The sequence below is a fragment of the Antechinus flavipes genome, chromosome 1, assembly GCF_016432865.1.
Source record: "Antechinus flavipes isolate AdamAnt ecotype Samford, QLD, Australia chromosome 1, AdamAnt_v2, whole genome shotgun sequence".
In the NCBI taxonomy this organism is placed as follows: domain Eukaryota; kingdom Metazoa; phylum Chordata; class Mammalia; order Dasyuromorphia; family Dasyuridae; genus Antechinus; species Antechinus flavipes.
Window position 1 is genome coordinate 6,091,142 of NC_067398.1, and position 24,428 is coordinate 6,115,569.

The window sequence follows — 24,428 nt, forward strand, 5'->3', positions numbered from 1 at the left end:
ATTTTTTCTTCACTTACCCTGAGTTTTGATTGCTTGTTGACCATTTGTATTCTTTGTATACCAACCAAGCCTCAATATCTTGAGTAGAGAATGGTGCAGCAAGATTGAGGTTTTAGACAGTGGTGAATATATCTCATCTCTTCTCCTAAAGAGTGAGACATTTAAAAACTTAAATCTACTTACTCATCTCTCCCCCCCCAGAATATATTATTTCATCTGACACATAATCTCTCAATAACTGTTTGAAGAATGAATAATGTGGATGAATGGATGAGTTTGTCATCACTTATAATGAATGGATGAGAAGATAGATGTGGCTCTATGGTTTGGGGAAAATGTTAGTACTGATAGATGTGGTTTAATGTGTGTGACATGTGAGCAGTTCAAGGATGTATTTCTTGAAGATTTCTCCTTGTCCTGTGTCTCTTTTGGCTTTGGAGTGCATGAATGAAATCCCTCAACTCAGTGAAACAGAATTCTAAATCCAGAAATAAATTTAATGTGTCCACAAATTAGGATGGGAAAAAGTGATATTTTCCCTGCTAACCTTTGGCTTTCTTTATAATCCTATACATTTTATGCATTTTATCCATTAAAATTATTCTGAGAAGAGATCCATATATATTACCAGACATACAAATTAGTTCAGTATCCAAAAAGCCTTACACCTTTGATCTACATGAAGATATGACTTGAGGACACAATCATATCTTTATGATCCTTTTCCTGCCAATCTACAGTTAGTACTTAAAGAATGGGTCCTATAAGATCATGATGGAATACTGTTATGCTATAAGAAATGAGAAAAAGAATCATTTCAGAAAAAAAATCAGGGAAGACAAATGAACTGATTTGAAGTAAAATGAACAGAATAAAGATAACACTGTGGACAGTAATAATATTCTAATGATTATCAACCATGAGACTCTTACCAATGATCCAAGATAATTCCAAAGAACTCATGATGAAAAATTCCATCTGCCTCCAGAGAGAGAACTGATGAAGTTTGAGTGCAAATTGAAGAATTTTTTAAATTTTTAATTATTTTTCTTGATTTTTTTTTTACAGCATGGCTAACATGTAAATGCATTTTGTACAACTTTATATTAGTGTCATGTTACTTGCTTTCTCAATAGGCAGAAGAGGAACTGTAGGAAAGGAAAGAAATCTGGATTTCAAAATAAAACAATGAATGTAAAATAAAAAAATACTTAAGTAAATATATAACATACACATATGTATACATACATATTTGTGATATATATATAAAAGAAGTATCTATGTATACATGGATATGTATGCATATATGTATATATACATATATATATGTAAAAATATATGGAGAGAAAAAATAATGGGTCATAGTTTCTAGATTTTCCAGTTGGTTTACAAATGAATTGGGTCCTCTCCTATTTTGGGCTGTGACCTTTGCACTTTCCTCCATGTTTTATACCCAAATTAACAAATGGAATGTGCTCTCTGGTGAACTCCAACATCTTTGACATTCAAACCAGTTTTCCATGTGAGTTTCCCTCAGTCAGAAGTCATGATCTTAGACCAGATGGCTTTGTAGAAAAAGATCTTTGTCTCCCCTTCAAAAATACAGGCACATTTATTATTTAGTCTCAATTATTCTGAATATTAAGATAAAGAATTTATCAGTAAGAAACAATGTAAGCCTGGAAAAGAAACTTTTCACATGCATGAAATATTTGAAAAAAGGAGAAATGATTCAAAAGTTATCTATTTGGATGACATTAAATATTAACCAAATAAATTATCAAACAAAATTTTTACAACTTTGGGTATAGAGAATACAAATCATTAATACATACATAAGAAGGATTTTTTTTGGACTGAAGATGGGGATGAAGAAGAATAGTTATGGCAAATTAATAGCAAAGTTAATTTTTCAGGGAAAAGTTTATTAGTGTAAAACATTTCAAGGGAAAGCCTGTTTAAAGACAGGCTGACTTGAAGCTTTGACAGTCTGTTTGCACTTAATTAATGTGTTCATTATAAATAATTATTTTTTTGTTTCTTAAAGCAAGTCCTTGAAGATATCTAGGAAAGATTTTGCTATTTTATATACATAAAAATGATAGAGTTTGCTAAACATTTTATAATAATAATTAATTAAATCATCTTAGAGTTGATACATGTTGCACCAGCAATAGTGACCACAGCAGCAGCAGTTTCAGGAATTCTTGACTCAAGAGATGGTGAGTAGGTCAGACAAATAATCAGATTACAGGGCACCCTTTGCTGGTACAGGCTTCAGCCCACATACACTGGCAAAGCTATTGCCAATAAGGTGTTGTGGGTTATGGTTCCAGAGCAGAGGAGCACTGGGGGTCTGTTACAAGGAATCAGGGTCCCTGATCAGAGTTCCAAGGCAGAGCATCCTTAGGGTGTCTGTGGTACTTTTGGCTGCATGGGACCAGGGTCACCTGGTCAAAGGCCAGAGTACAGATCAGGAGAACAGTGAATGTGCCTCTTTCAGAGTCACAACAACTTAAAAGCACCAAAAACTTATAGATGCCCAGAACTAACTTTGACAACAGCAGCACAAAATGTATAAAACCTGAGACAGTGCCTCTCACAGAACATAAAGTTCAAAGTCAAGAAATAGGCCAGAAAAAATGAGCAAACATCAAAATAAGAAACTTCCCATGAGAGATGGAGCCAAGATGGTGAAGTAGAGAGGGACTGTCTGAGCTCCCCCAAACCTCCTCTGAATACCTTTAAATAATAACTAAACAAATTCTACATTATGAAAACCCACAAAAAGTCCCAGATGACTTAGAAGGTCCGGCAGAAAAAAAGGTCTGTTGTTCCAGAGTGAGAAAGGCCATGTTAGCATAGCCTCAGTCCCAGAAAACCAGGAGCAGGCCTAGGGAGCCTGTGAATCAGCAGAGGCTGCCTTGGGAGCTCTCAGCACTGGGACAGTAAGGGGGGCTAACCGCTGATCAGAAGGAGATTACAGGAGTTTCCTTACTAGCACTGAGGCAGAACTCTATTGTTTTTCCCACACTCAGATCTGGGTCACAGTCCTGGATCACAGTCTGGGGGAGAAGTTCTAGAACACTAGAACTTATAGCCAAAGTGGTCCAGGAATCTCCTTGCAACTCCAGAGCAGAGAAGAATGCTTGTGGTCACTCACAGACCAGAATGCAGGACAGGAAAGTAGTGAACATTCCTCTCCTTCAAACCCAACATCTTGGAAGAATTTAAAACTTACAGATCTCTAGAAGTATCTCTGAAAACAGCTACAACCCCCCCCAATCTTGGAGCAATGCACCCTCCACCCTGAAAACAGAGCCCTACTTTAACAATGAGTTAAAAGTCTGTAAAAGAACAAACAACCAAAAAAAGATCCTGCTCCTAGAAAGTTACTAGGGTGATGAGGAAAATCACACACACACTCAGAAGTTAACAATGTCAAAGTTCCAAAGCCTCCAAGAAAAATAAAAGTTGGTCTAAGGCCATTGAAGATCTCAAAAAGGATTTAAAAATCAAGTAAGAGAGATGAAGGGAAAATTGGGAAGAGAAATGAGAATGATGCAAAAGGAAGTATAAAAAGCCAATAAAAAGAAAAATGCCTTAAAAAGTAAAATTGGTCAAATGCAAAGAAGGCACAAAGCTCATTGAGAAAATAAATCACTAAAAATTAGAATTGAGGGGACAGCTAAATGGTGCAGTGGATAGAGTGCTGGCCCTGAAGTCAAGAGGACCTGAGTGCAAATCCAACCTCAGACACTTAATACTTTCTAGCTGTGTAACCCTGGGCAAGTCACGTAATTCTAATTGTCTCAGCAATATATATATATATATATATATATATATATATATATATATATACATATATATATATATATATATATATATATTATATATATATATATGTATATATATATAATATATATATATACATACATATATATATATTAAATTGAGCAAATAAAATTTAATGACTTTATAAAAAATCAAGAAGCAATAAAACAAAACCAAAAGAATGAAAAAAGAAGACTTTGTAAAATACCTGGGAAAACAACTGACCTGGAAAATAGATTCAGGAGAGACAATTTAAAAATTATATTAAAAGTCATGATCAAAAAAAAAAAGAGACTAGACATCATGTTTCAACAAATTGTCAAGGAAAACTGTCCTAGAATTCTAGAAACAGAAAAATCGAAATGGAGAAAATCCACCAATCATCTTCTGAACAATATCACAAGAAGAAAATTCTCAGGAATGTTATGACAAAATCCCAGAACTCTAAAGATTTCCTAGTTTCTACATTAAAGTCTTGGAGGTCTTGGAATATGATATTCTGGAGAGAAAAGTAAATAGGATTACAATTAAGAGTCATCTACCCAGTAAAACTGAATACAATCCTTGGGGTTGGGGGGGGGGGTGGAGAAGGAAATGGACATTCAGTGAAATAGAGTACTTTCAAGCATTCTTGATAACAAAAGACCAGAGCTGAATAGAACATTTGAGTTTCAAATACAAAAATCAAGAGGAGCATAAAAAGGCAATCAACAAATCCTAAATCATAAGGGACTTAATAAGGTTAATCTTTTTATATTCTTACATAGGATGGTGATACTTGTAACTCAAAAGAACGTTTTCATTAGTAGGACATTTAAAAGTATATATGGATAGAAGATAAGAGGTATGAGTTGAATATGAAGGGATACTATGTAAAATAAATAAACTTAAGGGTCAAGAGAGGCATGTCTTGGAAGAAGGGAAGGGGAAACATAGAATGCATAAATTGGCTGCCATAAAAGAGTCAAGTAAAAGCTTTTATAGTGGAAGGGGAGAGGAAGGAAGTAAAAGAGAGTGAGTGAATCTTACTCATCAGAATTGGCTTAAAAATAGAATAATATACACTTTCAATATGTTATAGAAATCTATCTTATCCTACAGGAAAATAGGAGAGGAGAAAAATAGGAGAAGGGGAGAGGGTAATATAAGGAAGATAGGAAGTGATAGGAATAGAAGAGAGGTGAAAAAAAGTGTTAGATTTGGGGAGGGGATAGTCAAAAGCAAAACACTTTTGAAGAGGAACAAGTTGAATTAAGAGAAGGAATAGAATAAAATGGGGATATAAAGTTAGCAATATTAATTGTGAAAATAATTTTTAAACAAATTTCTCTGATAAAGACCCCATTTCTCAAACATAAAAGGAACTGTGTAAAATTTATAATATTAAGAGCCATTTGCCAATGAATAAATCTATTACAGCCACATGAAAAGAAATGCTCTAACTCACTATTGATTAGAGAAATGCAAATTAAAACAATTCTGAGATACTACCTCATACATCTTAGATTGGTTAATAGGTCAGAAAAAATGGTAAATATTAGAGAAAATGGGGGAAATGAGATATTAATGCATTGTTGGTGGAACTGTATACTGATTGACCCAATTTTTAAAGAGAAATTTGGAACTATGCCCAAAAGATTTGCATGTATACCCTTTGACTTAGCAATACCACTTCTAGAAATGTATTTCTAAGGAGATAAAAATGGAAAAAGATCTATATGTACAAAAGTATTTATAGTAGGTCTTTTTTCAGGACAATTCAGGAAATAGCTAAATAAATTGTGGTATGTGATTATTTTGAAATATTATTGTGCTATAAGAAATATAAGAAATAAATAAAAATAATATAAGAAATAGTTAGCAGAGCACTCTCAGAAAAATATTTCCATGAGCTCAAGCAAAGTGAAATGTACCAAGTATTAAGGAATAGCAATATATGAGAATAGCAGTGAGAATATAAGGAATAGCAGTATTATTATATTCTCAATAGTGAGAATATAAGGAATAGCAATATGTGAGATGATCATCTGTGAATGACTTGGGTATTCTCCACAGTGCAATGATCCAAGATAGTTCTGAAGATGTTATGGTGAAAAATGATATCCATTCCCAGAGTAGGAACAGATTGTGTATGAATTCAGATTTAAGGATACTTTTAAATTTTGTTTTTCTTGATTTTGGGGGTGGAGGGAGGAGAGGAAGGTCCTGTATTTTCTTTCCCAGCATTACTTTTATGGACATGTTTTATTTGACTTCATATATTCCTTCTTAATGAGCAGGGTTTAAGAGAAATAAAGAGAAAGAATGTAGAACTCAAAATTTTAAAAACAAATGTTAAATATTTTTTACATGTAACTTGGGAAAAAAATAAATAATGAAAACAAAACAAACCATAACAAAAAAAATCTTAAAAGAGTTTAAGAAAATGACAAGAAGAGTAGAAAGTTAGAAAAATAAATGAGAATGATGCAAGGAAATTATAAAAGAGAACTAACATTTAATAAAAGAGGCACCCCTATTACCACCCACAAAAACTGAAGAAAATAATACCTTAAAAAAGAAGAAATGGCCAAATGGTAAAAAAAAAAAAAAAGAAAAGAAAAGAAAAGAAAAGAAAAGAAAAAGGAAAAAAAAAAGAAAAAGAAAAAAGAAAGGCATAAAGAAAATGAAGAAAATAATTCCTAAAAAATTAGAATTTGGAATGTAATGAATTTACAAGACATCAAGAAAATGTCAAGAAAATTAAGCAAACAAAGGAATTTAAAAAAAGTAGAAGAAAATGTAAAATATCTCCTTAGTCAAATGACTGTCGTGGAGAATAAATTGAGAAGATATAATTAAAAAATTATTGAATTATTTGAAAGCCATGATTGGTGAAAGAATCTAGACATCAACTTTTAAGTGATTACTAAGGAAAACTGTCCCAGAATCTTAGACTTAGAGGGTAAAATCAAAATTGAGTCTACCAATAACCTCTTGAAAAAGATCCTCCTCCAAAAAATTATCAGGAACATTATAGCCAAATCTAGAATTCCTAGGTGAATATTTTCATCACTTTCATAAGTCTAGATTCTAGATTATCAATAAAACAATAAACTGGTGCATGCTTTGCTGCTTTCCAAGGGGTTAAATACACTGAAAATTTAACAATCCACTCTAGAAAGTTATGAACTGGTCTTAGGGCAACTGTGACTACTCTATTCTCCACCTAGCCTTCAGATTGTCCTTCCTGAAGTGCAGGTCTGACTCTGTCCCCTCCTTCAAGAAACTCTAGTGGCTTCCTATGGCTTCTAGAATATAATACAAAAAGTTGTTTTGCTTTGGGAAGCCTATATTTTTGAAGGTAGTCATCCATTTCATTTAGGTTATCCAATTTATTGGCATAAAGTTGAGCAAAGTAAATATGTATTATTGCTTTAATTTCCTCTTCATTGGTGGAAAGTTCTCCCTTTTCAAGTTGCTTTTCTTTGAAAGCTCATTGTAGCCAGCCTGACCCCTGCCTATCTTTCCAATCTCTTTCCAATTCATCCCCACTCCCCTGGTTTTCTTGCCATGTTTCACAAATGACCCGTCATTTCTTGATTCATGCCCCATCCTGACTGAAGTATTTCCTTCTCTCCCATCTCCTGGTTCCCCTGACTTCTTTCAATTAAAAGCAAACCTTCTTCAGGAAACCATTCCTAGTCCCCCTCAATGCTGACAATTTGAGTCTGAGATTTCTCCTTCATCAAAACAGGAACTACTTGAGGGAAGGAACTATTTCCCCCCAGTTTCTTGGTATCCCCAAAACTCAATACAGCAACTGTTTTTGGTGCATTCACTTGACAAATCTGAACCCAACTTCATTCCTTCTTTCCTTTTACTCTATTCTATATTCTTGCAATTTACTTTTAGTATTTTATTCTCTCTCCTCGATGTTTCTCTTTCTGTATCTTTTTCTATCTTTGTCTCAGTCCTGTCTTCTTTCTCCCTATTTCTATCTCTCTGTCTCTGTCTCTTTCTTTGTTTCTCTCTGCTTCTCTTTTTCTCCATCTTTCCTTGCCTCTGTATCTCTGTCTCTTTCTATCTCTTTTTCTCTCCTCTCCATCTCCGTCTCTCTCCCCCTATCCCTCAGCCTTATCGAGGGGTAGACAAGCAAGCCGGTATATTGTGCACAAAGTATGCTTGAGCCATGGCTAGACTGGGTCTTGTACTGCCAGAATCTGTCCAGATGGAAGTCAAAGGCCAGTCCTCCTCCTCCTCATTCCCCAACTTTCTTTTTCTTTCTTTCGCCTTCTCAAAGGTGAGGAGACTTGCTTTCAATAAAGCCTGATGCCGCCCTCACCACTTTTTGGAAAGTATTGTTTGCTTAAAAGTTACCTTTTTATTAAAGTAAGCTCCAAATGTGATAAAGATGTTGGTAAATCATATCAGTATTTCTCAAATATAGTGACTGACTTGGGAGGAGAAAGAGCTTGAACACTCCTTTATCTATCAGAGCAAGATTTCTGGCTTGAGGCTCTGGTTGGGGACTATTAATGATTTATTTTAATGACTTCCAAGATCAGAGAGAATACATTCCCGGGGGTTTCTCTGGGTATCAAAACAAGTCAGAAACCCAGCTGGAAGCTTACTGACAGTGAATTAGGCATCCACCATTTTTTGTGGTCTGATATTAGGAAACCATTTCTCCAGAGGGAAAGGCTCAGCAAGTAGCTAGAGAGAGGTCAGTTGCCAAGGGAGAAGGAGGTCAGCCTGCACAAAAGTAAGGGGACCCTCCTAGTGGGGGAGACCTCTGCCTGCCTATTCCCCCAGAAGCATTGCTACCCACCCTCAGAGAAGAGGCCACATAGGTCTCCCTGACATAGCACACCTTCCATTACGTTTTTTAAAATTTCATTCTAAACTTTAAAAAATCCCAAATATTTCCAACCTCATAGAAAAGAAAAAATGTATAAAAAATTGCGAATCTTTTATATACAACTTGCTATTCCTTTTAATATTGCTTTAAATAAGTGAGTAATTTTGACTATTAGAAAAACAGCTTTCATTCTCACCACACTTTCCACCCCTGGGAAACAGGGCATACAAATCTTTCCATCACAAGATGAGAGACTGTTCCAGAGGACTTAATATGGCCTGAAGAGCTGAGCTCCTTAGGTTGCTCAGCTCTGCCACCTTAGAAGCGAAACTTCACTGAAGGCCTTCTGACTCCAGCACCCTCCCCAAGCCATCTCCCCCTCTCTCGGTGTTCTTCCTGATTCTCCATCTTTTCTATCCATGGTTTGCTTCCCCAAGAGCATGTCTGTGTTCACATTAAACTGAAAGGGAGCCATAAGCAAATCCAGCTATGGCTTTGGATTTTATCAACCATTTGACATTATTTTGCAAATGTGTGAAGGTCGGTACAATCCAAACCAGATCGAGTGGTGTACTTCTCTGCCCTTCCTGAGAAATGCAATTTTCTGGGGTTTATTCATGGACAGTAAACTCATCACTAACCCATCAGCTTCCTTTCCACTGCTCAGCCCCAGGACAGGACTGTGAGATTTCCAGGATAAATTTACTTTGAACTTCTAACTGGTGGGTGGGAAACACTTCTAGATGGATGGGAAACACCTGGAGAACTTATGGACCCTCTCTTGGATTAAGCCTCCCAAGCCATCTCCAAATACTAGTTGGTCTCCAAGATTCCCCAGGAGCATTACTGCTCATAGAGACAGGAGCCCCCCAGCCTTTTCTTGCCCGCTCTGTTATGGCTACTATTTGTCAGAGAAGTCCCAGAAAGAGACATTTGGTCTTTGTTATTTTATTTTATTTTTTTTAATTTTATCAAAGCTTTTTATTTACAAAACATGTGCATGAATAATTGTTCAACGCTGACCTCTGTAAAACTTTCTATTCCAAAATTTTCCCTCCTTCCCCCCACCCCCTCCCCTAGGATGGCAGGTAGTCCAATACATGTTAAATATGTTAAAATATATGTTAAATCTTATATATATATATACATATACATACATATTTTATACAGTTATCTTGCTGCACAAGAAAAATCAGGTCAAGAAGAAAAAAAATGAGAAAGAAAACAAAATGCAAGCAAACAACAATAGAAAGAGTGAAAATGCTAAGTTGTGATCCACACTCAGTTCCCACAATTCTATCTCTCTGTGTGTATGGCACTTTTAATCACTAAACAATTGGAACTGGTTTGAATCATCTCGCTGTTGAAGAAAGGCACGTCCATCAGAATTGATCATTGTATAGTCTTATTGTTTCTTTGTATGATGATCTCTTAGTTCTGCTCATTTCACTCATGTAAAGTTCATGTAAGTCTCTCTAATCCTCTCTGAAATCATCCTGTTAGTTGTTTCATATAGAACAATAATATTCCATAACATTCATATACCATAACTTATTTAGCCATTCTCCAATTGGTGGGCATCCATTGAATTTCCAATTACTTGCCACTACAAAGGGCTACCACAAACATTTTTGAGCATGAAAGTTCCTTTTTCTCTCCTTTATGATCTGTTTGAGATATAATCCCAGTAGAAACACTGCTGGATCAGAGGGTATGCACAGTTTGATAACTTTTTGAGCATAGTTCCAAATTGCTCTCCAAAATGGTAGGATCCATTCACAGTTCCACCAACAATGTATCAGTGTCCCAGTTTTCCCACATCCCCTCCAACATTTTTCATTATCTTTTCCTGTCATTTTAGCCAATCTGAGAAGTTTGAGGTGGTATCTCAGAATTGTCTTAATTTGAATTTCTCTGATCAATAGTGATTAGAAGCACCTTTTCATATAATTAAAAATAGTTTCAATTTATTCATCTGAAAATTATTCATATCCTTTGACCATTTATGAATTGGAGAATGGCTTAAATTCTTAGAAATTTGAGTTAATTCTCTATACATTTAGTACTGATTAAAAAATAGTCTAGTTAATCAGTGGAATAGATTAGATTCACAAGACAAAATAGTCAGTGTACCCATAACAGAAATATAGTTCTCAAGAGTTTTTTCCTTTTTATGCTTCTCTTGAGTTCAGTATTTGGAAATAAAGGTTTTTGTTCAGTTCTGGTCTTTTCATTAGAAATAGGTAAAATTCACCTATATCATTGAATGTCCATCTTCTTCCCTGAAAGATAATGCTCATTTTAGCTGGATAGTTTATTCTGCGCTGTAATCCTTTGCCTTTTGGAAGGGCCTTTGGAATTCCAGGCCCTTCTATGCTTTAAGGTGCAAGCTACTAGGTCCTTGGTAATTCTAATTGTATCTCCCTGGTATTTAAATTGTTTCTTTCTGGCTGCTTGCAATATTTTTGCCTTGGTGCAATAGTTCTGAAATTTAGCCATGAGATTTAATCTTGGCGTCTCTTTCAGGAGATGATCAGTGAATTCTTTCGATGGCCATTTTACTTTCTGATTCTAAAATATCAGGGCAGTTTTCTTTTATGATTTCCTGTAAGGTAACATTTAGGTTCTTTTTTTCATCATGGCTTTCAAGAAGTCTAATAATCCTTAGATTGTCTTTCCTAGATCTATTTTCTGGGTCAGTTGTTTTTTCCTAGGAGATATTTCATATTTTCTTCTATTTTTTTTTGTTTTTATTTCACTGATTCTTGATGTTTTATTGAGTCATTCACTTTCATTTGTTCAATTCTAATTTTTAGTGTATTATTTTCTTTAGTTACTTTTTTAAGCTCCTTTTATAATTGTCTAATTGGATTTTTTGATTCATTGAATTCTTTTTCCATTTCACAAATTTTATTTTTCAGTGAATTGTTGTCTTTTTCACATCTATTTTGTAGGGCATTATATATATATATTTTTCCATTCCTTCTTGCAATGATCTCATTTCTTTTCCCCATTTTTCTTCTAACTCTCTTTTAAGATTCTTTATTCAATCTTCCAAATAAGCTTGTGAAATGGGGACCAGCTCATGTCTCTCTTTGGGGCTTCTTCTGGAGTTACTTTGTTTTTAGGAACCTCAGGATCTGAGGTCTGTTCTTTTATTTCTTCATAAAAGCTGTCTATGGTGAGAGTTCTTTTTGATTTTTTATTCATTTTTTTTTAAGGCTTGAGTTCTGTTCAATGCAAAGGAGTGACAGCTGATTCAATCTGCCCTGGGGCAGTTCTGCTGATTAGTTTCCAGTGTTGAGTAATGGCCAGCAATCTTCCGGGGGGCTCAGTGGTTTACAATTTGTCTTTAGTAGCAAATCTATCAAACCACCTGTTGCAACGAAGACAGATTAGCCTAAAAAGCTCACAGAAGACTCCCAGGTGCGTGGAAGCTACAACGCTCTGACTCGCCATCCCAGCTCCTTGTCCCAGGCTCCCTTTATTGTCTGGGCTCCGATGACTGTTCCTCTGCCTGATTGAAACAGACCTGTTCTGAAGTTCTTCCAAGGTAACTTCTTCAAAAATGTGTCGTACTCCAAAAATTTGTGTGTTTGTTGGCTCCAGAACCAGTTTAGAGGCTAAATCTGCTGTTGGTTTGAGAGAAGGTCAGAGGAGGTCACAGTCATGTCTGCTCTATGCCATCTTGGCTCTGTCTCGGTCTTTGTTATTTTAAAGGTTATGGTGCTAGAACAGGCTCAAGGTTTTGACACAGGGAATATGTTGTATTCCTTATTCTTGTCATATTCCAGTGACCTAGAATTCATTTGTTCATTCACATATCCTTTGTATTCATTCCTTACAAAATCTGGATTCAAAAAATCTTTTCATATCAACCATCAGAGAAGATTCACATTGACATACAGCCATCCTGGAGGAAAGGAATGATTTTTTAGTTGGCATATCCCTGCTATTTATATGGTTATTCTGGGATAATGATTATTATCATTATTAACAATAGTAGTAATCACCATTTCTGAGGTTCTTCAAGGAGCCCTTTCCATATATTTCCATTATTTGTTCCTGACAACAAGCTATCTCACAGTTTTAGTTCACCAAAGATTTTCCATACATTCATTCATTAGAGTTTCTGATGAAATGTGGGAGGTAGATATTACAAAATATTAATGTCCTTGTTCTGCAAATGAGGAAAATGAGGCTGGGAGCTCACATGATTTGTCTGTACTCACCAATAATTCAGTCTGTCAACAAACATTTATTAAAAATTTATGTTCCGTGTACTATACAAAGTGCTTAAGATACTGAGGAAAAGAAAATAAACAAACAAAAAACATTAACAAAACTGATTATGTTTCCAAGGAGTTCATATATTAATGGAAGCAACAACATGCAAAACAAGTCTATACAGGATAAATTGGGGATTCTCTCAGAGGGACAATATCAGAATTAAGGGAAATGGGGAAAGGTTTTCCATAGAAGGTGGGATTTTAATTTGGAATTGAATGAAACTGGGAGGTAGAAGGGGGGAGAGTGTCCCAGGCATGGGGGAACAAGGAATCAGTGAAAATATTTAGAGTCAGGAGGTGGATATCTTATAAAAATAAAAACAAGGAAGTCAATGTTCCTGGATTATAGGATATATGACAAAGGAGTAAGGTATAAGAAGAGCAAAAACTTGGGCAAGAATCAAATTATGAAGGGCTTTCAATACTAAGGTGTGTAGGATCCATTTGCACTTGGATTCTTTTCTCTCTTTGGAACGAATGATATGTCCACAGTTGAAAGTTGCTTCCTCCAGTGTACCAGGGAAAAGGTTTTCAGCAAAGTTGAAAGACACCTTCAACAGGGATGATAATGGCAAATACGTTAGTTACCACAGTGGATGAGAAATTACTTAACTTGAAAAGGCTACAAGCCAAGATTAAGTGGAGGGAGAGTTGGTACATGACTTTTTGTTTGTAGTTGATTGTGCACTCAGTGTAGTCTCTGAAGCTGAGATGCAACACTTGTGCTAATTTTGGCCTAGCACTTAATGCCAAGAAAACACAAGTTCTCCACCAGTCATCACAATACCATCCAAACATGGAACAACTGGTTCCACGGGGAACCACTAGGGAAATTCTGAACGCTGTGGATAAGTTGACTTTCTTTGGCATTTTACCTTCTTGGGATGTACATCTATAATGATGCTGATGCACACATTGCTAAAGTTAACTCAGCATTTGGGAGGTTATGAAGGGAACTGGGGGAGAGGAGTATTAGGCTGCCTATCAGACTGAAAGTCTACAAAGCCTTGGTCTAACCTCAGGTAAAACTTGAACATTTTATCAGCTACATGTCCTGAAACAGAATTGCTAGCCATTCCCCAACTGATAAATGATCAAAAGATATGAAATATTTCCAAAGGGCTCTAAAATCATGCATATTCTTTGACCTAACAAAACCACTACTAGTCACGGATCCCAAAAGAAATTGACAAAAAGAAAAGGATCTATATTTAGAAAAAATAGTTATAACAGCTTTTTTCTCAGGACAAAGAACTGAGAGGAAGCCCAGCAACTGGGAAATGGTTGGGTGAATTGAAGCAATTCATTATGATTATGATGGACTATTATATGTTCTAATGATGAACAGGGTGATCTCAGAAAAATCTGGGAAGTTCTTATTGAACTCAAGTGAAGAGTACTGTGTACAAAGTAATAACAATATTGTGGAATGACCAGCTTTAAATGACTTTACTATTTTCAGCAATACAATAATCCAAGGGGATGGGGGAAAAACTGGAACACTAATGCATTGCTGGTGGAGTTGTGAAATGATCCAACCATTCTGGAGAGCTATTTGGAACTATGATCAAAGAGCTCTAAAACTGTGCCTACTCTTTGATCCAGCAATGTCAATACTGGATCTATATCCCAAAGAGATCTTAAAGAAGGAAAAGGGACCCATGTGTGCAAAAATGTTTGTAGCAGCCTTTTTTTTGTAGTGACAGCAATCTGTATCCAGGGAGAGAACTATGGATCAAAGCATAGCATTTTCCCCTATTTTGTTTGTTTACTTTCATGTTTTTTCTCTTCTATTCTGATTTTTCTTGCACAATATGACAAATATGGAAATATCTTCAAAAGAATTGCACATGTTGGATCTATAGCAGATCGCTTGTTGTTTTGGGGACAAGGGAGGTAAGGAATTTGGAAGACAAAATTTTAGGAAAATGAATGTTGAAAAATATCTTTCCATGTATTCAGAAAAATAAATACTATTGAAAATTTAAAAAAAAACAGACAATGATCCAATACTTCTATGAAGGACTTGTGATGAAAAATGCTATACCTACCCAGAGATAGAACTGATTGTGTCGGAACACAGATTAATACATACTTAAAACAAAACAACAACTTTATTTATTTATTTATTTTGGATGGGATCTATTTTTTTCCTTTGCAACGTGACTTTTATGGAAATATTTTACATAACTTTACATATATCCTCTCAATTGGGAGGTGGGATGGAAAAGGAGAGAATCTAAAACTCAAAGTTTTAATAACAAATGGAAAAAATGTTTTACATGTAACTGGGGAAAATTAAAATACTAAATAACAATCAAACAAATTGAATTGCTTCCATTAGAATTGTCTTGGGAAGATTCTGAACATCACCTGATAGAGTAAAAGTATGAGACATTGTGTTCTATTCTGGAGCTACATTGTCAAGTGTTCAAACTGTAATGCAGAAAGCACAACTCTAACGAGCTGGTCATATTGTTTCAATGCTAAAATTACAATTACCTAAAAGATTCTTTTATGGAGAACTTATGAAGGCAAGAGTTGAGGTCAAAAGAAATGATACAAGGAAACTCTCAAGGTTATTTGGAAGAATGTTGAAATTTTGAAATCAGTTATGAGATAGACCACCCAGTATAGTGTGCTCACATCAAATAAGGTGCTATTCTCTATGACCAAAGCAGAACTGCTGTAGTGCAAAAGAAATGAGTTATACAAATTTAGAGACATCTCCACTCCAAATGTTTACATGGATTATTTGTGCCTGGCCAGTGGTAAAACTTTCTGAGCTCATATTGGTCTAATGAGCCACAGTCAGACTTATTGTACCTTGCCCCTGAAATGGGAATGTTGCTTTTGTCTGCTTTAAAAGCATAGGACAACCCACAACAACCAGAAGATAATAGAATGTGAAATCATTTTTGGATCATTTTACCTTCAAAATGATGTAGGAAATTTGTACCAAAGTGAGGGACTATGGGTGTAGAATATTGCATGTGTTGTAAAACAGTTGATGTATTGGTTTTTGCAGAAGCTGATGGAAAAAAAAGTTTTGTCCCTTTCTTTTTGATTCTTTGTTTATTATCAGAGATAGTTTGCTGATTAGGAAAGAAGGTATTTAGAAAAGATGATGATGTAGGTACAGAATACATCAAAAATGAAATAGGTTAGACTGTATTTTTGGCAAAAGGCAAAGAAAATAGTTAAAGGAACAAAAATTGAGTGAATTTTAAATTCAATACAAAGCCATTTATTAAGCACCTATTGTATACCCGATGTTATGTTAAGTGATATAGATACAAAGGCAATAACTAAACAATGTTCTCATGAAGCTAACATTTCATTGGCTGAAAGCAATGCTTGCATATATGGTAAAGTTAAAAAAAATTGGAGCTAGATTTTGGGGAGAAATACAAAAAACAAGTCTATCCTAAATCAAGGAATACTGCCCTACAAGAAAAGATGGACGTGTTTGTAGGAGGCAGATCAAGAGTGATTTATATATGGGCAACTTGATGGAAACTCTCTGCCCTGAGATACGTGGGCAGCTATTGGGTACCATAGTGCACAGGGTACCAGAATCAGAGTCTAAAAAACTCATCTTCCTGAGTTCAAATCTGGCCTCTGACACACAAATCTGTGTAACCCCGAATGGGTCACAGTATTGTTTGTCTTGGTTTTCTCATCTACAAAAACAGCTGGAGAAGGAAATAGCTAACGCTCCATTATCTTTGCCAATAAAATCTCAAATGGAGTCACAAGAGCAAAACTCAATGAATTGATGGAACAGCAACAAGTCCTGAAATATAAAACGAGAGGAAAGCCTCCACTTTGTTAAATATCCAACTAATCCTGGGAATAGGGATCTTTTAATCTGACCCTGACTCAATGCAGGGGTGTTTTTCGTGAAGATTTAGGGGAAAATGTAGATGAAATTCTCCCAGTATGAGAAATCACAGTTGTTGCAATCTATGTTAGTGGGAATTTTATGAGATGGTGTGGTAAAATAAGAAGTTTGCTCAATCTGTACTTAAAGACTTGGGTTTGAATTCCAAATCTGCTACTTATTAATTCTGTGATCGGGAACGTCATTTCCTCTTCTGAACCTCACTTTCCTCATCTGTGAAATGAGAGAGTTAGGGTTAAATGACCTCTACCATCCCTTCCAGCACCAAATCTGTGATCAGTTAATAAACCAGCATTTTTTAAAATAACTTTTTATTTACAAGTTACATGTATAGGTAATTTTACATCATTGACAATTGCCAAATCTCTTGTTCCAATTTTTTCCCTCCTTCCCCCCATCCCCTCCCCTAGATGGCAGGATGACCAGTAGATGTTAAATATATAAAAGTATAAATTAGATACACAATAAGTATACATGACCAAACCATTATTTGGCTGTGCAAAAAGAATCGGACTCTGAAATATTGTACAATTAGCCTGTGAAGGAAATCCAAAATGCTGGCAGGCAAAAATAGAGGGATTGGGAATTCAATGTAATGGTTCTTAGTCATCTCCCAGAGTTCTTTTGCTGGGCGTAGCTGGTTCAATTCATTACTGCTCTATTGGAACTGATTTGGTTCGTCTCATTGCTGAGGAGGGCCAGGTCCATCAGAATTGGTCATCATATGGTATTATTGTTGAAGTATATAATGATCTCCTGGCCCTGCTTGTTTCTCTCAGCATCAGTTCATGTAAATTTCTCCAGGCCTTTCTGAAATCCTCCTGTTGGTCATTTCTTACCGAACAATAAAATACCACAATTTACTCAGCCATTCTCTAACTGATGGGCATCCACTCAGTTTCCAGCTTCTGGCCACTACACACAGGGCCGCCACAAACATTTTGGCACATACAGGTCCCTTTCCTTTCTTTAGTATCTCTTTGGGGTATAAGCCCAGTAGAAACACTGCTGGATCAAAGGGGATGCACAGTTTGATAACTTTTTGAGCATAGTTCCAAATTGCTCTCCAGAATGGCTGGATGTGTTCACAATTCCACCAACAATGTGTCAGTGTCCCAGTTTTCCCACCTCCCCTCCAACATTCCGCATTATCTTTCCCTGTCACTCTAGCCAGTCTGACACGTGTGTAGTGGGATCTCAGAGTTGTCTTAATTTGCATTTTTCTGATTAATAATGACCTGGAGCATCTTTTCATATGGCTAGAAATAGTTTCAATTTCTTCGTCTGAGAATTGTCTGTTCATATCCTTTGATCATTTATCAATTGGAGAATGGCTAGCATTTCTCGAGGGTCTTCTATGTGTGTGCCTAGTATGTATGGCTGTGCTGGGTGCTAAGATTATAAATATAAAAATTGAGACAGTCACTGCCTTCAAAGGGTTCAGCTCGAATGGGCTATGAAAGCCAAATTGTGGAGGGGGTCTGTACAGGGAGTCCGATTGAAGCTCTCAAAGGGAGGGTGAAGAGAGCCATTGGACAATAGGTGGTCCCTCCCTTTTCCAAGCAATAGGATTAATCTGGAGGGTATACAGGACAGATGGCAGGAAGCTGCTTCCACCCTAGCATCCCGGTGGGCGGCTGGGCAGCATGAGGCAAGGTCAGTTGGGAAGAACAATGACATAGAGAGGGCTGAGGGAATGATTACTTTCTCAGCTCAGGACCCAGCCGGGCTGTCTAACTTTCTGCTTGCTCTGAGTCCTGTCCTGATTATTCAGACGAAAACACTAGAAGGAGACTCTTTAACTTAAGGAAAGGCAGCAGGTGGGACAGGGAAATGGCCTTGGGACCAGGAGGACCCCACCATCACATAGCCTGGCTATATGAGCCAAAGCCAGTCTTTTAACATCTCAGAGATCTGGGCCCTTGCTTCAGAGAACTTGCCAACCTGTTTATGTGAGAACATTTTATGTGTATTGAGGTGGTTCATATACCCCCAAAGGGAACAAACATATGTATATTATATGTCCATACATGTACCTACACATGCAAATATGAACATCCACATGTCATATACATATTCATATGTACGAAGGATTAAAATAAAGTTTCCTCCCTTTTCTAGTTCTTGATTCTGTTATTGTTGTTATTACTATTCTTATAATAATAATACTGTTTCTAAAATACGTGGCACATAGTCAGCACCATAGATACACTTATTTTCTTCCCCCTATAATTAATATTATTTATCTCTTTCTTTTTTCCTTTGCTTAACTTCCTCCCAAGACTGTAAGCTCTCTGAGGGCCAGAATTGTCTCTCACTTTTTTATCCCTTATATCCCCCACCCCCGGCCACCAAGCATGGCACCTGATTAAAAGCAAGTATTTATTCAAATATCTAAAGAAATCCTCTCTCTCATTAGAAACAGCATTATTGAATCAGCAAAGTGGGGGGTGAAGGAGAAGACCATTGATTTCTGTTGTTAGGGCACTTGGATTCAGATTTCGTCAAAGACTCTGCTGCTTGTCCCCTTCTGTGATCTTGGGTTAGTTAATTCTGCTCTCTAGGACTCAGTTTATTCATCTGTTACATGGGGCAACCCTCTGAAGTTCCTCCTAGCTCTAAACTAGAATTGTCTGGATACTAATGCCATCATTGGATGTCTGGTGGAGAAACATTCTAATGAGGCAAGAGCCCAAGGCATGGCAGAGACGCCCTAAAAAGGACTAAGAGAAAGGGGGTGGAAAGCCACCCCAGAGCTTTTAGAGCTTCTCTGCTTGCCTTGACAGGCCCACAGGTCCAACACAACAGTGTTCCACATACTGAAAGAGTTAATTCCCTGCATGGGAGCCTCTCCCCACTCCTTGGTTTTGCCATCATCAAAAAAGTCAGAATCACAATAATAAGCCTTCTGAGGCTGCCTGGCCCAATGCTTTTATTTCACAGAGAGGTAAGTTGAGATCCAGAGGGGAGAGGGACTTGCTCAATAACACAAGTACTAAGTAGAAGACCCACAATTCCAGCTGGCCCAGCTGGAATTCTGATAGCTGTCAGTTTTTTTCTTACAAAAATATCATTTATTTATTTTAAACTTTATTTAAAAAAAGTTCCAGATCATTTCTTCCTCAATCCCTCTCTCACACCTTAAGCATGTGAGCAATATAATCCCAATTATATGTGGGAAATCATGCAAAACACACTTCCCTATTTACCAAATCATGAAAGAAGGAAAAATAAAGAGAAAAAAGTTCTGCTTTAAGCTGCACTCAGACTCCATCCATTCTCCCCCTGGAGAAGCATGGCATTTTTTGATCACAAATCTTTTGAAATTGGCTTGGATCATTGTACTGATTGGAATAGCTAAGTCTTCCAAAATTCATTATCTTTATGAGATCGCTGTTACCGGACACAATGTTCTCCTGGTTTTGCTGCCGTCACTCTGTAGCCTTTCATATAGGCTTTCCCAGGTTTTTCTGAACCCACCTCCCTCATCGTTACTTATTGCACAATCGTATTCCATTACATTCCCAGACCACAGCTTGTTCAGCCATTCCCCCGGCTGATGGGCGTCCTTTCAGTTTTCAATTCTTCGCCACCACAAACAACTGCCAGGAATATTTTTGTACTTATAGGTCGTTTCCCTTTTCTCTGATCTCTTTGGGATCCAAATGCACCAGTGGTATTGCTGTATCAAGGTGAACGCCCGGGTTTCGAGCCCTTTGTGCAGAGCTCCAAATTTTTCTCTAGAATGGTTAGACCCATGCCCATCTCTACCAACAATGCATTTAGTGCCTCTCCTTCTCCAATCGGCTCCAGCCTTTGTTGTTTAACATTTCTGTGACGTCAGCCCATCGGATAGGTGTAAAGTGGTATCTCAAAGTTGTTTTAATTAGCATTTCTCTAATCATTAGGGATTTAGAACATTGTATTGTGACAATAGATAGCTTTGATTTTTTTTTTCCTCTGAAAACTATCCTGTGGCCTTCTTCAAAAGACTGCTTTCCTTCTCCCCCTGCTTCTCTTAATTGGCCTCCTTTTTGTTATTCCTTCATCCCTCCTTTCTCTTATGCCTTTCCCCTCCTTTCTTGTTGAGTAAGATAAGAGTTGTGGGTCTCTCTACTCGTCTTTCTTTGAGCTGATTTGAGAGCGAAGTTGGAGCATTGATTGCCCCCTTTCCTCAGCTTTATCCTCCTTTCTGTAAAAGCTCTTGTGTTTCTCACTGTGTGTTTGCACACATGGCTCTCTGCATCCTTCAAATGTTGACATTGGGGCTGGGTCACATCTTAGCCAGGAGATTCCTGCTGGCCCTAATGTGGGAGTGACGCCCTCAGGAGCCTCTTTTGTCTTTTCATGTCTCCAAAGGTCATGCTAGGTCTTGGCTAGGTCAATAGATATGTCTAGGATTCGTTGTTTTAGTCAGCAACAATGTCCGTCTCAAGTTCTGCTTCCCTTCTCCTGTCCCTCTCCCCCCACCTCCTGTCATATCCGCCTTCCTCCCACATGAGAATTCATTTGGAACTGGAACCTTCAATTAAGGAGAAAGTATCAGGATGAATAAATTACCTGGGTCAGCCACTTGGGTACCAGTGCTTACCTGTACTTGCATGGGCTATGTTCCATTAAATTTGTACCAATCCTACTTCCTGCTCTCTGGGCACATGCCTACAATGATCAATATAAACCTTTTTGGTCTGCATCTTCAGGGGATGGGTTTAGTGGGAGTTCAGCAGGAAAAAAAACACTGTCTCTAGACTTGGGTTCAAATTTCACTTCTGATGTCCGTCTATTTGATCATAATAAAAATAATAGTCAATATTTATCTAGCATTCACTATGTGCCAAGCACTATATAATCATCATCTCATTTGATTGTCACACTACTCTGGGAAGAAGGTATTATTATAATTATTATTATCCCCATTTTACAGAAGGGAAATTGAGACAGAGAGTTGTTAAGTGACTTGCCCAGGGTCACACAGCTAGGAAGTGTCTGAAATTGAATTTAGGTTTCCCTGACTCCCAGCTCATGTTCTATCTCTGAGCCATCCAGTAGCCCCTCAGTTGCTCATCCTTTGTCATCTGTTAAAGGAGTGGGTCAAACTGAGTGTCCCCAAAGTTTCTTCCAATGCAAAGTCTGAGATGCTCATTTTGTTTGATTTTTAAACGACCTTTAACAAAACTTGAATAAATTTTGTTTAACTCCAGTTCTCAGTGCCTGATGAAGAGACCCCTTCATAAGTGCTTTGGGATTGCACGAATCCTTCATTAATATGGAGAATTCCCAGTGTGAAAACTCCCTCCCCTGATACAGACAAATCACAAATCTGTAATTTAGAGGCTCAGATGGTTTCCTGACTACAAAGGCTTTCATTGACTTGCCCAGAATCACTCAGACTATCTGTGTGAAAGTAAAACTTGAATCTGGATCTTCCTGGCAGTGACTGGCTTTCTACTTATTCTCTCTCATGATTTTTTTAATGACAAACTAAGTCCATCTTACCATGACAGAGCAAAAGTAGCAAAGGTCCATGACTTTATAAATGTGGAAATTCCCAACCCTTACGTACCATGAGAGAGAAGTTTTGGGGAATGGTTTGACTTACCCAGGTCACAGAACAACTGAGATAATACTGAAGATGGGAATCCGGGCCTTCCTGCATTTAGTCCCGATTTGTTGCTTGCTCACCCATTCTCCCTTGCATTTAAAGCATTGAAAGTCAGTTCATGTATCTATTGTGTTTCAAAGTGCCTTCCTCACAACCCTGCGGGGTGGCCAATTCATTCCACTTTATTGAGAGGAAAAGCAGTGGGTACAATGGGATGGGATGCATTTTAGATGGATGCTCTCAATGTTTGCTTAATCTCTTTGTGCCTCAGTTTCTCCTTTGTAAAAGAAGGATATTGTAAATAAGGACCTCTAAGTCTAGAGATATAACCCTATACAATATTTAATTCTCAGTTACAAGTTACAAGAACCGATGCGAAGTAAAATGAACAGAACCAGGAGATCATTCTACATGGCAGCAGCAATATTATACAATGATCAATTCTGATGGATGTGGCTCTTCTCAACAGTGAGATGATTCAAGCCAGTTTCAATGATCTTATGTTGATGAGAACCAGCTACACCCAGAGAGAGGACTGTGGGAAGTGACTGTGGATCACAACATAGCATTTTCACTTCTTTTGCTGTGGTTTGCTTGAATTTTATTTTCTTTCTCATTTCTTTTCCTTTTTGATCTGATTTTTCTTGTGCAGCAAGATTGTATAAATATGTGCTTCTATAATGGACTTACATATATTTTACCATGTTTTACACAGATTAGATTACTTGTTATCTAGGGGAGGGGGCGTGGGGAAGAAAGGGAAATTGGAACCTAAGTTTTTGCAAGAGTCAATGGTAAAAAATTATCCTTGCATATGTTTTGAAAATAAAAAACTTCAGTTAAAAATGGGGGATTACAATGGAATTATATATTTTAGGCAAGAAATTCTATTGACTTTGGAAAAGGACAATAGAGGACAATTCAGCTCAATTCAATTTAAATCATTGCAACCAGAGTCCGTTAAGTGCATATTATGGGCCAGATAGGCGACAGAGAACCATATTTAACAGACCAGCAGTGGAGTCTGAAAGACCAGTATTACGTGGGATAGAGAAATAGGAACTAGATTTAACTTAATTGTTACAGGAAACTCCCATATCAGAAAAATCCTTGTTTTGATTTAGGACGACGCATCCTCTAAAGGGTATGAATTTCATATGTGTTGCAATATGATATATAATAGTAACATAAATCAGGATGGACTTTGCCTTGCAAAATATGTAGTTTGATGCCAACCCTTAATATGTGGACATTATTTCTTCCTCCCCAAATAACATGTCCATCAAAGTATGTTTTCTGTCTCTCTCTGCTGATCTCGTCTCCTGTCACACACAAATTGAGAAGACATGATGTACATCTGATTGGTTTAAAACTGGGTTTCTCAGCAACCAAATCTTTGCTCGGGGTGTATTAGCAAGTCCCTTCATGTCGCTGAGACTTTTTGCTCACCTATAAAATGGGGCTATTGATCCCTGTGGCACCTTGTTCCTAAGACTATGGGACTTTTGGGGGTTGAGACAGGAGAAGGAGATCCATAGACTTTAAAACCTTGGGGAAAATGAACATTTCCTCTTTAGCCCAATTCTGCTGTCACTAGGAAATGTTGCCTAAGTGTCAATTTAGGATTTGTTGTTTTGGTTGGAGAAATAAGAGAAATAATTAATCATTTCCTCAGCTTAGGGAAATCTCAATGAGGAAAATTTCTCTCCCAGTGCAGAATGATAACGTCTATCATCTTGTTAGTCTTTGGGTCAGGGAAGAGTTAAGTGACTTGCCCAATCTTTGAAAGAGACAGAACTAGAATGCAGTTTCTTCTGGTTCTCAGGGTTCCCTCTGATGATTTCTCCCCAGTTTCTCCCTGTTGTTTTTGTTGCTGGTACTGTTGTCATTACTAATACTATAATAACACAAAATAATCCGATTTTCTTGCTCGGCGTTTGTCCACATAACATCACCAAG